This window comes from Helianthus annuus, chromosome 14 (genome assembly GCF_002127325.2).
Source record: "Helianthus annuus cultivar XRQ/B chromosome 14, HanXRQr2.0-SUNRISE, whole genome shotgun sequence".
Lineage (NCBI taxonomy): Eukaryota > Viridiplantae > Streptophyta > Magnoliopsida > Asterales > Asteraceae > Helianthus > Helianthus annuus.
This window is the reverse complement of record NC_035446.2, coordinates 30,621,005-30,633,714: the sequence shown is the minus strand read 5'-3', so window position 1 is coordinate 30,633,714 and position 12,710 is coordinate 30,621,005.

The following is a 12,710-nucleotide window of genomic DNA, read 5'->3' as shown; positions in this document are numbered from 1 at the left end:
AGAAAAGTATCAATATTAATTTTGGCAATATTTTTATGTTCCGGGTATTGCCCGGTTGTTCGGTTAGATAGGAATCCGTTAAAGTGCTTAAGATATCCTTTAAGCGTCGTAAGTAATATTTTTAGCGACACAATTTATTTTGCAAAGTGTCAGGAATAATTCCTTGTGTTTTGGCACTTTATTAGTTAGCTAGAAGCTAGTATGTAAATAAAAGTGCTGTGTTCCGTGCTTAAAGTACGTTTTAGGCACATCCAAATCTCTGTATCTTATTCCTAGAGACGTAGTCATACAACCCTTGTATCCTTACACACACTATGGGTGTAGTAAAATAATTTTGGCTCATTCAGGCCTTTAGAGGCAGTGTCTGCCTGATGCTGGCTATATCAGCATGTTCACTGTGTATCCGTTTAGTGCTACTGTGCTTTTTGTGCATCAAGTTTGTCACTAGAGTTCAGTAAATAAATAATGTAGTGACAGGAAAAATCAAAGTATGATGCAGACATGTACATGTATCAACAATCAAGTAGCAGTTTATCAGAAATCTCAGTTAAGCACAGTAATTAGGCAACAGTTAATAGCTAATTAAGTCGTACGGATACCTGGTTTTGTGAGGGTTGTCACATTCTCCCCCCGTTAAATAAATTTCGTCCCGAAATTTAAGTTCTGCTTGTAGATGCAGAGTCTTTAGGAAATAAGTGGGGGTATTTCTCTCTTATCCGGTCCTCACGCTCCCAGGTGTATTCAGGACCATGTCTGGCATTCCAGCGAACCTTGACGAGTTTGACACTGCTCCGGCGGGTCCTGTTAACTTTCCAATCTGTGACCTCGACAGGTGCTTCTACGAAGTGGAGTGTGTCGTCAACATGAATCTCGTCGATAGGAATGGCAACGTCAACTTGAGTTGGACTCTTCTTTAAATTGGATACATGAAATGTATCGTGGACACCATTTAATTCAGCAGGTAGGTCCAACTTGTATGCTACGGTTCCAATTCTTTCTAGAATTCTGAAAGGACCAATGTAGCGTGGATTTAACTTCCCACGCTTCCCAAAGCGTGCCACCCCTTTCCAGGGTGATACCTTCAATAACACCATCTCTCCAACTTGAAAATCCACATGTTTTCGGTTTGGATCCGCGTAGGCTTTTTGTCTGTGGCGAGCGGCTTCGATGCGTTTAAGAATCTGCGCAATCTTGTCTGTCGTCTCTTGGACGATTTCGGGACCGGCAAGCTGCCTATCACCTGCGTCAGCCCAACATAGTGGTGATCGACACTTGCGTCCGTAAAGGGCTTCAAAAGGCGCGACACCAATACTGGTGTGGTAGCTGTTGTTGTATGAGAATTCGACCAAAGGTAAGTGCTTATCCCAGCTACCGCCCAAATCCATAGCACATGCTCTCAGCATGTCTTCCAAAGTCTGTATCGTTCGCTCGCTCTGGCCGTCAGTTTGCGGATGGAACGCAGTGCTCAGATTCAATTGTGAGCCAAAAGCTTCTTGGAAGGATTGCCATATCCTTGACACAAACCTTCCGTCTCTATCAGAGATGATCGAGAGGGGTACTCCATGTCGTGCTACGATCTCTCTCAAGTAAATTTCTGCAAGTTTACTAGTACTGTCTTTCTCCTTGATTGGCAGAAAGTGTGCGGACTTTGTTAGGCGGTCCACAATCACCCAAATCATATCATGGCCTCTTGGCGTTCTTGGCAGTTTTGTAACAAAATCCATTGAGATTTGTTCCCATTTCCACTTGGGAATCTCAGGTTGTTGCAGAAGTCCCGAGGGCTTCTGGTATTCCGCCTTGACCTTAGCGCACGTTAAACATTTGCTCACGTAAATAGCAACGTCGCCTTTCATCCTAGGCCACCAATAGTAATTTTTGAGATCTTGATACATCTTATCCGATCCCGGGTGGATAGAGTACCGTGACTTGTGCGCTTCATCGAAAATAACTTCCCTTAATTCACCAAATAGAGGAACCCAAATCCTTTTCCCAAAACCTAACGTTCCTTCCTCGTTTGGCTCCAATATCTTCTCCATCCCACGGAGATACTCTTTCTCAAGGTTCTCCTCCTTGAGAGCTTCTTTCTGTGCTGCACGAACGCGCGAGGAGAGATCGGTTTGGATCATCATTTCCATAGCCCTAACCCTTAGGGGCTTGATCCTTTCCTTACGACTTAAGGCATCGGCGACTACATTCGCCTTCCCTGGGTGATACTTTATCTCGCAGTCGTAATCGTTCAATAACTCAACCCATCGCCTTTGCCTCATATTCAACTCCTTCTGGTTGAATATATGCTGTAGGCTTTTGTGATCTGTGAAGATTGTGCACTTCGTACCATACAGGTAGTGTCTCCAGATCTTCAAAGCAAAAACCACTGCGCCTAGCTCCAGATCATGCGTGGTATAATTCTTTTCATGCACCTTCAGTTGGCGTGATGCGTAGGCGATAACCTTTTGACGTTGCATCAACACACAACCCAATCCTTGACGCGATGCGTCGCAATATACCACAAAATCGTCGGTACCTTCCGGTAGAGCTAAGATTGGCGCGTTACAAAGCTTGTCCTTTAATACTTGAAATGCTTCATCCTGTTTGATTCCCCAATCAAACTTCTTATCTTTCTGCGTGAGGAGCGTCAAAGGTTGAGCGATTTTTGAAAAGTTCTCGATGAACCTTCGATAATAGCCAGCCAAACCCAAGAATTGCCGAATCTCGGTTGGCGTTGTAGGCGTTTCCCAATTCTTGATTGCCTCGATCTTGGTGGGATCAACATGAATTCCATCTCCATTCACCACGTGTCCAAGGAATTGTACCTCACGTAGCCAAAACTCGCACTTAGAGAATTTGGCGTACAGCTGTTCCTTCTTTAGTAGCTCCAGAATAGCTCTAAGATGTTGCTCGTGCTCAGCCTTCGTCCTTGAGTAAATCAGGATGTCATCGATGAATACGATCACGAACTTATCCAAGTACGGCTTACAAACTCGGTTCATCAAATCCATGAACACTGCAGGTGCGTTTGTCAAACCAAACGGCATAACGAGAAACTCGTAGTGTCCATAACGAGTTCTGAAAGCTGTCGTCGGGATACTCTTCTCCTGTATCCGAAGTTGATGGTATCCAGATCGAAGATCGATCTTTGAATAGAAGCTTGAACCTTGAAGCTGGTCGAACAGGTCATCGATTCTTGGCAGGGGATACCTATTCTTGATTGTCAGCTTGTTCAACTCTCTGTAATCGATGCACATACGGAAACTACCGTCCTTCTTCTTCACAAACAAAACTGGAGCTCCCCAAGGCGAGAAGCTTGGTCGGATAAAACCCTTGTCTAACAACTCTTGAAGTTGTGTCGACAGTTCTTGCATCTCAGACGGAGCAAGTCTGTATGGTGCCTTAGCCACAGGCGCAGCGCCTGGAACTAAGTCGATGCGAAACTCCACTTGCCTTTGAGGTGGCAAGCCAGGCAAGTCTTCTGGAAAGACTTCTGGGTAATCCCTCACTACAGGGATGTCTTCGATCTTCGGCTCAGCAGCCTTCTTATCCACAATGTGTGCTAGAAAAGCAACACATCCTTTCTTCAGACACTTTCTTGCTTTCAGGCAACTAATCATCCTTAACGGCGTCTCACGCTTTTCTCCATGAACAACAATGGTCTCACCATTGTCGGTCGGAATACGAATAACCTTTTCGTGACACACTATCTCAGCCTTGTTACTCGTTAACCAATCCATCCCTACTACCACGTCGAAGCTTCCCAACTGGACTGGTAGTAGATCTAGAGTAAACTCGCGTTCTCCTAATTCAATCACACAGCCTCTGATCACATCATTGGCTTCTACCAACTTTCCATTAGCCAATTCGATTACGTAGGGAATGTCTAACTTATTAGCGGCTAGCCCAAGTATATTCTTAAATTCTAGTGATATGAAGCTATAGTCGGCACCAGTATCAAACAGAACAGATGCATAACGTTGATTTACAGGGAACGTACCAGTAACAACGTTGGGATCCTGGCGCGCTTCCTGTGCACCGATCTGGAACATCCTTCCACGGGCTTGGTTCAATCCCGGGCAATCCTTCTTGAAGTGCCCAACGTCACCGCAATGAAAACATCCTAATCTTTTTCCACTTCCTGCACCGCCCCCAACTGGCGGGTTGTTTTGATTGGCAGTTCCGGCTTGATTTGCATTGTAGCCTCGATTATTCCCTTGTGGGCGATTTCCCAAACCACCACGATTATCGTTTCTATTCATATATCCTCCCTGGCCTCCTCGGCCTGTACTAGCCCAACATGATTCCTTTGAGTGGCCCGGTTTTCCACAAGATTCACAAACTTTCACGTTACAATTGCCAGTATGGTGGCGTTGGCAGTTGTTGCATTTGGGCTGGGTGCCCTGGTACCCTTTCCCTTTCTTGGTACTACCAGCTGATTTTCCCTTCTTTACTGCCATACTGACGCCCTGTTTGAAGTTTGAAAACTTCCTTTTGTTATCTCCTGAGGACTCAACGTGAGTCTCTGTCTTCTTTGCCTTGACTTCATCAAACTTGTTCAAACGAATTGCCTCCTCAGTGAGAGCCACGCTCAAATCAATGGCTTCCGTAATAGTTGCCGGTCTGGCGGAGGTCACCATGCTAATGATTTGGGGAGCTAACCCCCAAATGAAGCGCTCAATTCGCTTGTATTCAGGCGTGACCATATAAGGAACCACTTGAGATAGGTCATGAAACCTCTGGACATATTCTGCAACCTTTGGTCCATCCATCTTTAGGTGCCAAAATTCAGTCTCCAACCTTTGAATTTCTGCACGGGAACAATACTTCTTGCGCATAAGCTCTTTCAATTCGGCCCAAGTCAGGGCGTAGGCGGCAGCTTCGCCTAGTGTTTGCACTTGTAAGTTCCACCAAGATAGGGCTCCGTCTAGAAACAGCCCTGAGATGTAAGTGACCTGCTGGTCGAGCGCACATTTGCTCATGCGGATGGTGGAATCAGTCTTCTCTGCCCAGCGAACGAAAGCAACAGCACCACCTGTGCCGTCGAAGTTGATGGGCTTACAGTCCAAGAATTGTTTGTAGGTGCACCCTGCACATACATCATATCATAGGAACGGCATTAGCACTTGCTAAAGGAATCCATTTATGCCATGGAATGTCTTAATGACTTAGGTTTACCATGAGGAGGATTTTGGTTGCCGTTGATGTTCGTGTTGCTTCCGCTTGGTCCTTCTTGCGAGGCAGCATACTGAGCAATGGCGGCAGCAATAACTTGCTGTAGTTCTTCAGGAGTAGTGGGCATCGGCTGCGGTTGACGTCTTGGTGCCATCTTCTAAAGATGCGTACGTCGATTAGGCCAAAGTAAACATACGTATATAGTAATAGTAATAGCATATAACATCTCATGTTATCAATATATCACACACAACATCCCATGTCCCAACATCCCATGTTGCAAATATCATACATACAACATCCCATGTCACAAAACATAAATAAGCAATCAAGTGAATCAGATATGGTGAGAATACAGCGATTGTTATATATATCGAGACCATAAAGTGTAGCAAGTGTGTCAGCACGTCACTGTATCATACAATCACCAATCAAATAGGGGCTACATCACCCCTGTCAAAAACAACATCACATCAGTGTCACATACAACCAGTACATCAACAAATATCAACAAAAATCTGTATCGTCAGATGGTCTCCAAAAATCTGTGCAGTCACAATCGCGGTCGTCTCACCATCGTCTACCACTACGGTACCAATGAGCCCTATGCGGATGGGGGTGGGGGAGGGGGAAAGTGAGCGAAAAGTAAGCGGCGTAAGTGATACCAGTCCTCCTCCATCGCCTGCTGAGTACGGATCACGGACGCAACCTGCTGCTCCAAGGTCGAAAGTCGGGCAGCAATGTCAGGAGGAAATGATCGAAAAGGCTGAAAAGATGGAGGTGTCTGACCAAGGTATGGACCAAAAGATAACTGAGCTCTCTCGAGCTCCTGGAGTCGCTGTGAATGAGACTCGTGCTGGTGTACAAATGACATCAAAAGATCCTCAATAGTATGGCCCAAATGAAATGGATGGTATGGATCTGTGGGTGGCATCGGTGAGGAAGACGACCAAAGTAATGGCATGCTGGTAAGATCGATAGGTGCAACAGAAGATGGGATAGATGCTATCTGAGGCATGAATGGCATGGTCATCGGTACATGACCGAAAGGGTGGGCTGAAGAGCCCTCTCCAGGCCCCGCTGGAGGAATAAATGATGGGATCTGAAATGAAAAATCAGTATGATGTGTGCCAGTGTGATGTGGGGGAAACGGTGGAACATCCTCGTCCGCCGGTATCCACCCGTGCTGTGCCTCCTCATCCGGAGGATCCATGTGCTCAGCAAAAAGAGCGTGCTCGGGCTCGATGGGTAAAGGATCGATAGGAGCAATAACGGGGTCAACAGGTGCAATAACAGGATCGACAGGATCAATAACAGGATCAGCAGGTATGTCACCTACGGGTAAAGGAACAATGGGATCAGCAGCAACATGATCGCCCTCGATCACAGGAACACCTACAGGGGGATCAACATCAACAGGCTCAAGAGGAAAATCAGCATGAACAGGGTCATGCTCAGGTAAAGGGTCAAAAGCAGCTGCCTGCTCTGGGGCTATGGCAGGCTCAGGGTCGTCGAACGCCATGTCAAAGTCAAAATCTGGGTCAATGGGACCGATAGGATCATCAGGGTCCTCTATATGCTCATCCATAGGAATATACTCGATATCATGGTCAGGATCAAATCCTGGAGGGAAAACAGGGTCAGAATCCTCGATATCATCATGCTCAAATGCGAAACTCGGAATAGGGGCAGCTGAAGACGCCTGATCAGGGTCTGAGTCGTGAATAAACTGCTGCGCGCTCGCTCCGCGAGATGATACAGATGCCACAGACTCTAAAGAGTCCGGGACTGGTGAGTGAATGGGCGAGTCTCTAGCTGGAATGTCAGCTATCATCAAGAGACCGCCAGCAGGTAGAGGAGCTACGTCAGGATCCTCGTCCTCAAATGGCTCGTCCTCGTAAAGCTCGATGTCGCCGTCGGCATCGGCGTCTGGCATAAGCTCATAAGCAGGGTAAGAAGCAAGAGGAATCGGTGCCGGAATCGCAACAATAGGGAGGTACTCAGCAGGGTCGCCATCAATGGGCTCATAGGCACCCTCGGGTAAAGCGAAGGGTAAGGGGTCATCAGCGTGCTCATCGGCGCCGTCAGGTAACGCGAACGGCTGGAAGTCGTCATCGTCGGTGCTAGTATAGTCTGAGGTGTGCACCTCATGCTCCGAAGACATAACATCGTCTGACACTAACGGTAGGGGTCCAGTGGTACCTGATCCACCTGTAGCTGGTGAATCCATGGGTCTGTAACATAACACAGAATAAGCACAAAATCAGTGAATCAAATAGTCACATAAGTTACCAGATAATAATCACATAATCCACCTAGTCCCACTAGCCTCCCAGCCTCCCAGACTGTCCTTCCTAGTCTCACTAGCCAACACTCCTAGTCCCACTAGCCAACACTCCTAGTCCCACTAGCCAACACTCCTAGTCCCACTAGCCAACACTCCTAGTCCCACTAGCCAACACTCCTAGTCCCACTAGCCAACACTCCTAGTCCCACTAGCCTGAACCTCAGCCTCCCAGACTGAGCCTAGAATAATGAATAAAATGTGCTCAACATTTGTTTGTAAAAAGTTTGTGGATCTGGACTTAAGTGGTATGCAGAAAAAAAATGTTTTCGTGAGAGCCCTAGTGATCATAGTCTAGACTCAAGAAGGAATCCTAGTTCGCTATGATCAGAGCTCTGATACCAAGCTGTCACACCCTGGCTTTGCGGAAGCGTGGTTAATTTGTGTGACTTCTTAATACCATAGCTTAATCATAACAAAGCTATATGAATTTAAAAACCATGCAAGTCATCCATTAAGTTTTTGAAAACATAATACAATACCATTGTTTTTAACATGCAACCATAACCTTGTTCAGAAACATAACAACTTATAACAAAACATAAACGTGATTTAGGGATTGTATCTTGTCCAGGTAAGAGACACAACCCTAAACCCTGATGACTTCATGACCAGTGCAGCAGAAAACGTTCCATACCGTGCCAGATCCGTTTAATTTCCTGAAATACATGTGAGTTTGAAAAATCAACAATAATGTTGAGCGAGTTCATGCGTAAGTGAGTATGTAAAAACCTTTGTGAGTATAAAAATAGTTGTGGTATGTAGCAGTGTAAGAGGACTTGTGATCATCAATGGTTTGCAAGGCCACTGACCTATGTGAAGTGCAAATAGGGAGACTCAAACCTAGCAGATTTATGCCACGGCAAAGTATGTGGACAAAGTCACCCCACGGTCCGTTTCTAGTTTGGCCGGGGGCTGGGCTCGCTACACCCAGATAGATCTACCGCTCCTGTCCCTCGGTCCCTCCATGAGGACTAATGGCCCCATGTTGTTCCTATCCACTCACATGATCGTATAACACCTCCTTACGTTAAACATACCGTTGTAAAGTACTCGTAAATCATAGTAACATGTATTTCACCCCCGCAGTTAAGTAAACTGAAAACAGTTAGAGAAAATGGGGACATGAACTCACAGTGAATGCGTATCTCTACCAAGTAATCCGAATATCCGAAGCTGTGCAACGACCTACAGGTGCTAATTCTATTAGACGGATGGCCGTGCCTTAGCTTTATAACTTATATTTTTAGGAGACGGTTAGACAACCGTTTCGTGTACATACTTGGTATTTTACTTTCCTTCCCAAGGATGGGGGATTTAAATACATGTGTATTTATACTATCTCATTAAGTCCCACTTAATATATTTTTATTTCTCATTCCAAAATATAATTATTTTTCTCAAAAATAATATATTTTCTCTTTACACAATACTTTCCAAAATAATACGTTAACAACATACGTGTTGGTGAATATTTCCGCGTAATGCGTAAGTTACGTTTTAATGATTAGGTGGTAATAGAAATTACCGTTGTAACTTTTATGCTTGTCGTATAAGCGTTTGTATTATTTTGGGTTTGACAAGTTAGTAAATATTATTTTTTTACTCTAAAAATAATATTTATACATTTTCACAAAATAATCATAAACAGTGTTGTGACAAAATATATTTACCGAATATATATTTATCACGTTTAGTTTTGTGAAAATCCCACCTCCGATTATTTATAAATAAAGTTGTGGCGAAATATATTTGAAAACATGTCAAAGTAGTCTAACACTTGTAAATAATTCTAAGTGTTATATTTTTAGAAAATTTCGCCAGAGTTTCCCCTGTAACTGGAGGTGGCCACGCTTTCAAGCGTATCATTTTCTTTTACAAAATCACTTCTTTTATTTCAATCAATCAATTTCCAACATAATAAACAAGTTTCAACCCTTCGAATTTGTAGACTAGTATGTAAAATCACAATATTACATGAACTTGTAGTTTTTCTAAAACTATTATGTAGATCTCGTTATATTTAGTGGATCTATGTATAAAATAGTTTATTCTTGCAAAAACCCCGTTTTTGGAACAAATCACTCTTTACAACTTTCGACAATTTTTATAAAAATTGTTATTTTGTCGGATCTTTCATTTCACAAGTGTTTATACACTTGTAGATTATAAAAATCACATTTGTTAACATGTTAAACAACTTTTATAAAACATGATTTTCTCAACACCCGGTCCTACGAATATACCACTTGTACATTCGTAGATCGGCTCGTTTTAAATACTATTTTTCATGTTAAAACACTTTTACACAAGTTCATGTTTCCCGTGTGGTGGAGTTTCACCTTTTAACCCTTGTACAAAAGAAACAAGTGTATGTCAAGATTCGGGATCTTAACAAAGTCGGGTTAAACGATGATAAGAGCCACCACATCGTAGATCGGGTCTCTACAACCAACATATTCAAATACTACGACATTTACACGCGTTATGACCTTTTATCCAACGATTTTCACATTTTAGTAGACTTTAATGATTCAAGAAGTGGGTTACCGACTTTTATCCGTCAAAAATCCTTTTAACCACTTTAGGCACGATTAAAAATGAGTTTCAAATGCTATACCTCTAGCTCGGGGCTAGGGAAGTTCTTTGGCGAAAATGGCGCGGATAAAAGCAAATGCACGAGGTCCTTTACGTTCCGAGTGCACCAAAGCTCCTTATACGTGACCCGTGAAGCTTGAATGATCTTGGAATGGCAAGACTCGAACTCGAAAGCGGATGGGTGGTGGTGAGGGGGTTCGGCCGAGATAGAGGGAGCAAGAGAGTGAGAGAGTGAGATGGTGAAATGTGTGTGAAATGTGTGAGAGAGGTGAGTGTGACACCCCGTTAAAACACGCTAGCTTGGCAGTGGCTGCTTCAACTTTCGGGACGAAAGTTCTTAAAACTTGGGGATAATGTGACACTCGAGGTTTTTCCGATCGAACACTTTGTAATATTTTGTGTATATAAATATTATTAAATGAAAACGTGACCTTTGTGCATGATATGTGATGTATGTATGTATTGTATATATATATATATGAGAGCCGAAACTACGACCCGAGACCATGACTCGCAACCGGGCGGTTGCGAGTGGGCCTTTGGGCCGTAACCGGCTTGGGCCGAAACCCCAAGCCCAACTCGTGACCTTTGTATAAATTCCAACCTCCTTCTCATTTTCCTCATTTTGTCACAACACACAAACACACTTCTCCTCTTTCTCTCTCAACTAGTAACCCCCAACAACAACACCCCTCTCCTTCCTCTTTCGGTTCAAGCAAGGATTTCGGACAAGGAAACTCGGTCAAGATCATCACTCGGACACTTCATCTCCTCGGCTTCTTCCTTTATTTCGGATCATTCCTCCCCTTTTCAACCGGTTAGTGATTATTATGTGCATAGGGTTTATATTGTTGTATGAACTAGATTTTTATGCATGTTTGGTTAGAAATATTATGCTTGGCTAGAAATACTATGCATGATTTTTAGGAAGATTGTGAAGTTTTGACTATGTGTGTTAAACCTTATGTATGATACTTACTAACATGCTTAAATGGTTATGGAATAATGGTTTAAGGATGTTTAGGGCCAACCGAGTTATGTTAATGCCACTAAGTGTATGTTTTACTTGTTCTTGCATATTAATCTTGTTAGAAATAGGTGATTTTCGGTCCAAAAATGTGTGAATATGTTGGCATGAAAACCCTAGAAATTATGAACATAGGATGAACTTGTTGAATGTGGGTTGAAGATTTCAAATAAGGCAAAGTTTGATCTATTTTTACTACTAGTCAAATGAGGAAAAGTGTTTGTAGAAATCTTATTGGTAGTTTCCGGATTTGGGTCTGAATTCTCGGTACAATTTGGACTGTCTTTTCTGCATCTTCACGTTTACATGAAAATGACAGTTTCCGACTCGCAACAACGGCATTACGACTCGCAACCACAGTATTCCGACTCGAAACCACACCGTTGCGACTCGCAACCAAAGCATGACAAGTCGAAACCACGTGATTACGACTCGAGACTACGACGGTTGCGACTCGCAACCATCATGTGACAACTCGAGACCACGGTTGCGACTCGCAACCATATCGTGACAAGCCGCAACCACCTGGTTGCGACTCGAGACCAGCTGGTTGCGAGTGGGCTGTTCATTTTGGTTACTGGGCCCATATGTGTTTAACTTGGACTATCTGTTGACTGGATTATGTGTTGCTGTTGACTGCTTAATTACTTAGGCCGGCCCAGTAACCCACTGTTTACTTATATGCTTGATACGTGTTAGTTACGTGCCTGTATGTGTTTTACGTGAATGCTTGCATACCAAACCTGACCTATACCGGTAACCATGTTAGGACGTGGTGACCAACGTGATTGACAAGTAACCTAAACCTACCGAGCAACCCAAGGTGAGTTCACAACTTAAAAGCATGCGTCCCGGTGGTTTGGGACACGAGACTAACAACCCTATCCCCTGGTAAAAGGGGATACCATTTACATACCTTCCCTAGTTATTGGGGACAAACTTACTTTTCCTTCCCTGGTATTGGGAAACCTTTTTGGTTAATTACTGTTTATACGGATTGCAACTAACGGCACTAAACGAAACTCTATCACTCAAGTCCCTACTACAAATACCGATTAGTCGCCGGGTTCAGGCGAACGGGTTATTAGTTGATAGCGCTATTTAGGTGTTTACCAGCCTCACACCGTGCCCTGGTTTGGGACGGGCGTGAACTAATGAACTCAGAAATCCGTCAATGATGATAGAACATTGACATCGGGGCATCCTGCAGATACGCAACGGTTACCTAGTGTTCGGTATTGGAAAAACAGTTTAGTCGCTAACTTTTGGGGTAGCTCCCCAGGGCATGTATAAACGGATAAATTAACCGGTGAAACAAAGTTTTTGGTAATTAAAACTGGACAACTAGTGAACTCACTCAGCATTATTGTTGACCCCTTACTGCATGCTTTGCAGGTAACCAGTGACGAAGGAGCTTGCAGCTTGGGAACGTGTAGTGTCTGTTCACCCTTGTGTTGGGTGTTACTATATTTTGAATCTTGAACTTTGTTTTAAACTACCTTACTTATGCTTCCGCTACTTATCACTGTTCTGAACTTAAAACTTTAAACTCTGAACTTAATATTTGCTAAGCTTATG